Here is a 6,000-nt window from a genome sequence, read left to right as displayed (position 1 = left end):
AAGTGGAAAGTTACTCAGAAGAGGGACAAGAGCAGTTATGAGCGAACGACATCAATCTACTCGAGGAGTACCGAGATCAAGCATCCATTCGAGCAGCAAAGTATCAGCAAGCATTGTGTAGATACCATAGTCAGAAAATCCAACCCAGGATACTAGGGACCTTGTTCTACAGAAGGTGCAAAAATAGGCCTAGCACCATAAGTTATCACCTAAGTGAGGAGGACCCTATATAGTAGTCGAAGTTACTCAACCTATATCGGTATAGTTATCTACTTCAAACAGTGAGATACTTGAACACTTGTGGAACATTGATCAACTCCGAAAGTTTCATTCATAAACAAGGTAAATCAAAGGTAGGTAGATTACATTTGGTTCGACTAGCTACTCAATTACATACATTTTCTTTTCCCTCTGACATGCATAGCTAGAGCAAAGTTGACAGGAAGGATCCACTTAGCTCTTGCAAATAGTGAAGATCTACCACCTCTAAGAGTTTAGAAGTATGTGGACCCCTATTTGCCCTTGAACAAGTCGAGGAACCTTTTCTGCTCCTCTTTGGGATGGCAGTTGATCGCCGCAGGAACAAGCCACCGACCAGTATAAGGACGAGGGAGAGTGGCCGACGCGGAAACCCTACTAGAGCTGCTGGCTGACGCCAGTGATGCCGAGTGGTTCTCTACGGGGCACGGAGATGATTTGGTGGTTGTTAACAGAGAAGATGATCGTGCTCTCTTCACCGTTGGAGATTCAGGGGCTTCATCGCCTAAAACCTCATCGGTGACCGGGTCGATGATCTCGTCAAGATCATCATCATCTTCATTTTCCTCTTGCGCAGCGCGCCTTGTGGCGTCGATGTCAAAGGAGCGTCAGATGTGTCAAGTGAAGGGACGGTGACCTCCGATGAACACTTTGCACACTACCCTTTAGGCCTCTCACTCGATTCCTCGTCGAAGGAGGAAACGATGATAACACCGGGAGGAACCATGGTGAGGGGCCTTGCGGCGAGAGATCCTACTCCTCCAATTTCTGGACTTGGCTCGGGAGATGATGATGGAGTGGAGGCCATGGTTTCAAGCTCTACGAGTTCTACTAGGCAATGTGCATGAAGAAAAGAGGGAGACAACGTGAGAACAGACGACCTCAAATTTCGTTATTTATAGCTATGGAAATGGGTCCTACTGTGGAGACAGAATTGTCAAGATCCAATAACGAGGTAGCCTCAATCGCGTGGTGCGTTTGGCGGAAGCTGAGGCGTCAGCGAGTATGACATGACCATTCACTGCAAAGAGGGATTCTATGTCATTATGACGCATCATGTCAAAGCTTGCGGTGAAAATAAGCACGAATTGGAGTGGGTTTTTAATGCTCACCTAGCCAATGGTTCGAATTCACTTGATGACTATGGTGAAATCACAGCCATGTTCTCGAGGCTGCCACCATCGGGCATGTGGTTGAGGGTAATGAGTCGATGCTTATGCTCTACCCTCCACTCAATCCAGTCATCGAATAGAGAGTCGGGGACTACATCATATATTTTCGATGCTTATGCTTCACTTTCTGTAGCCATCTTGTTAACCAGAGAGCTGGGAGTTACATCGTTTAATGTCAGTACTTATGCTCTGCTTTCTACTTGAACATAATTATTGAGCGAAGAATCAGGGACCACGTCGGGTATATTTTGGTGCAAATGCTCTACTCTCTGTTTTGATTGTCACATCAAATAGAGAGTCGGGGGCTACATCACATAGTTTCGATGCTACGGCTTTACGCTCCACTCGATCTAGTCATCGAACAGAGAGTTGGGGGCTACATCATATATTTTTTATGGTACATGTATGTTTCATTAATATTCACCGATGATGAAATTCTTTTCCCTTGGCCAGAGAGTCAGGGGCTGCGTAGCAATAATGGTTTTCTGTAAATATGTACTTTTTGCAAAAGTTTATCTGTCTTTGCGTCAACTGCTTTAGATAGAACCAGCAGAGGCATGTGTTAGGTCGATGACAGACAACTGTAACTAACAAGGCATAGGGGCACAAGAGATTGTCAGACATCTCACGCCTAATGGCTAACAAGGTTCTGAAGTTCTAATCGATCCCATGTGTGTTCTCTGTCAAGTTCATGCTCACATGCCAGTCAAATGCGCAAGCTGGCAAAAAAATTGCAAAAAGATTATCACGTTATTCTTGTTTCTAGTTTTATACTAGTCTTTTTCTTATTATTATGGTTGCTTCGAGTGATTACTCAAGGGTCAATGCATCTAATCATCTATCTAGTTGAGTTTTCATAAATCAATGGATATTCAAATAGGAAGTCTCGAGGATAGTCCAAACATCTTTTGGTCAAGATTGCATCTACTCATGCTAACACTATCTCATCGACAAGGAAATAGTGGTAATTGCATATTAGACAAGAAAAATATCAGTAACACTTTCACCACCAGATAAAAAGCCTACCAAGAAGCCTACTACTCGACTAAGGAGAAAGCTTCGGTGATATCCATTTATAAGAACGCCACTTAAAATTCCCCTCAAAGGATTTTGTAGTTATGTAAACTTCATCATAATAGGAAACTTCAAGCACTTCATAGTCATCCTAGTCGCAGGCAGAATTCATTTGACGAAAGCTAAAAATTTGGCCACGGCTAGTAACTTCGGGTACTAGTGCTACCGCTTCAGATGTCATGCCTAGCAGAATTGATTTTTCCTTCACCCAAGGGACGGCCTCCCATTCTAGTGGTTCTCAAATATCATCGCCAAATGCGTGAAGGGAAACTGACATCAATGCATTGTGTTCAACTAGATCGTTAATATGGTTGCCAATTTTAGGAAAAAAGCGTGAGTCTCATCCAAAAGCAATCGAGAACCCCCCAAACCAAGTTGCCAGATCTCGAATTCAGGCATTGATTGTTCCGATGCTGCTATAGCTCCCGATGGATCTACTGAGGCAATTCCATCTAGAAAATCCACGACGCGCCACCAGAACTTGCTACTAGAAATCTGGAACCACCGCAATGGTCCATTGATGAGTCAAACGTGCACTCCCTTTGTCATCTGAAGATGAAAGCATGGCATCCTCAGAACAACAATGATGAACAGCATCTCATTCCTTCGCACCACGCATCCTTCCAGATTTACCCAGAATGCATCATAAGAAAGCAGGGGAAGGTCAGAAAACCATCCTGTGACTGAGTTGATTATCCTAGAGATCTAACATCCTCGCTCAACAACTACCAATAGCCCGCTCGAGGCCCAAATCATCTCCCAGCCATCCCCAACTAAACGTCGAAAGCAAAGGTCAAAAATCGCTTCACTCCCCGAGCAATGTACCTCCACCATACCATCCTCCTGCACGAACGGCCCTTTTAGGATCCAAGGTGTGAATTCCACCGTCCTACGCACTTCACTTCATAAGGTGCTGACACAGCGGAAGAAGGTGAAATCCTCTAGATGTGGTAGCTTGTTGGAGATGATGTCGAGCACCACTAAAGGCAAAGTCACCCAGTTGGGAGTTTCCGCCATGAGATCTGAGATGAAAGATGAAGTTTTTTATAGAACGCGAGCAATGCTGTTGGGAAAACGTCATAGTGGATAAATTTGAAGGACAGGTTTGCAGCGGAGGCAACAAGGATAGGACTATGGAGTTCTCTCCTTAGATGAATAAATAGGCTTTGCCTCAGTGTAAAACTCAGATGCAAACGGTGGTGCCTCATTCGACATGAAAGACATGATGATGGCGTCATGTGAATCGCTGCACGCCCATCTGAATGCATTAAATGCGCCTATACCCAACGTTTCAAATTTCGGAGATCTTTTTAACTCTACTCAGAGACGGATGTCAAGAAGTCAAATCTTTAAGCCTTTCTCGAGTCTCGAGTGCAGATAACGGCAGGGAGCCCAACCCAAAAGCATTTCCACTTGATACTCGGAACAGGGCATCTTCTTACTCAATTCTTTCGACTACGAGTTGATCTACCCTTACTTGAACAAGTTAAGACTTGGCAGTATTCGAGTAGGCGCTTGCAGAAATCCTCCCTGCTGAGTAGAGTTAGGGGGCTACTATCAAATATCTAACTATAGTATATATACACATGAGAAATATCTAACTATAGAGTATATAGTGTTGAAGATTTGTTTTTGATAATGTCACACTAGAGTGTTTTCCAAGACTTGTGCAAATCTTCAAAGAAAATGAGTTGTACACACCGGAGTGTTTTGTACAAAGTGAAGTGGTTCGGTTTGGCTCAAGTCAACACACCGGATAGTCCGGTGATAGAGTCCAAAAATATACCGGAACATCCGGTGTTCACAAACGAGTTTGAGTAGGGTTCCAACGGCTAGTTTGTACTGTTGTTTATACCAGATGGACCAGTTTTGTACTGCTTTTATCACCGATCATCCGATGTTCATAATTTGTTTGAACCATTAGGGAAACGGCTAGTTTGTGGGGTTGAGTCTATAAATACCCCCTCACTCGGCCATTTGAGTGTGTTGTAGTCCAGTGAAGCTCATAAACACTTGAGAAGATATCTAAGCCAACAAAGTGCTTAAAGTTATCATACAAGATGATTAAGCAGTGAGTGATTAGTGCTAATAGACCTAAAGAGAGTTGTTGCTAGTTAGAGAGTGGATCAATGAGTGATCCTATATGTACCAAGTGGTACGCAGACACTTTGGAGTCTTGGTGACTTACCAGTAATTTGAGCCTTGGTGGCTCAAACTTGTTGATCCTCGAACTTGGTGTGGAGCGGTGGTAAGAAGCTTGTAAGGGGATGCGGAGATCCTTGCCTTAGTGGCTCAAGCTCCGAAGTAAAGATGATGACAAGTGACCGGAAAAGAAGCTTGATGTGAGTCTTGCCTTTGTGACTTAGTGGCTCAAGAGCTATGACCGGAAGAGCCTTGGCGACCAAGAGCATATCCTTGGTGGAGCCTTGTACCGAGTTAGCACTCTCTATCTCATTTACGTTTCTGCATTTACATACTTGCAATTTACCTTTCTATAGTAGTTTGTTAGGATTGGCTATAAGTTGCAAATCCTTTTAAGCAGTAGAGTATACATACTAGATAAGGATAGAGCAGATTTAGATAGTAATTGATATATATTTATCTTGTGAAGTATTTGAAACCAATTAACTTTATGTGTCCTAATTAACCCCTCTAGTACGTCACCGATCCCTCCAACTGTCCTAGGGAAAATCAAAAATGCCTCCATGCCAAATTAATCAACGTTAACTATATGTAATTTGTGTCAATATGATTAAGTAAAGATCTTAAAGTTTATTTGTGCGAGCACCCTAGTTGCTTGAATTAGCCCCTACATGACATAGAAGAGTTGTTCACATCTTATGATCCTAATTGGAATATAGAGACCAAAATTTGCAAGCTTCATAGCTTGTAGTTTTAGAGATATGAACTTTTACTAACTTCTTTATTGCAAGGGCAATTTTTACAACAATAGAAGTGTCGATTTGGCTATTCAACATCACATAATAAGGCACATTTTGGCAAATCCTAGTCTAATTAGAACTCTTCCTATTCTATCATTATGTGAAGATATAGCTAGCATAAAAGCAAGCAATAAAGTCAGATCTATGAAAAAGGTGAGCAACGAGAATATAACGTGATGAGATATGTGTACCAAAAATCATGTATAGTAGAATTAACATTGGCTTCAGAGTAGACATGTCTCTTGGATGGACATCAGTAATGAGAATAAAGAATGCAATATGAAAATAAAGGGAAACAAAAAAACTGAAGGCAGCAGCAGAGAGGAGCTCAATAGGCAGATGACTATCTGTGAAGCACAAAATCCTAGAGCATTGCAAATAACCTCAATAGCTACATATATCAATTGTTGGGATCCAAGCAAAAGATGTATTTATACCTTCCACCCCAGCAATCTCAAAGGGGCTTGCAGCCAGAGCACAAGAACCATGGCTCTTCACTAACCGATGAAGACAATCAAACTGAAGCATAAGATCTGCAGAAGCATAGAGCTGGG

The sequence above is a fragment of the Phragmites australis genome, chromosome 24 (genome assembly GCF_958298935.1).
Source record: "Phragmites australis chromosome 24, lpPhrAust1.1, whole genome shotgun sequence".
Lineage (NCBI taxonomy): Eukaryota > Viridiplantae > Streptophyta > Magnoliopsida > Poales > Poaceae > Phragmites > Phragmites australis.
Note: the sequence above shows the minus strand (reverse complement) of the source record.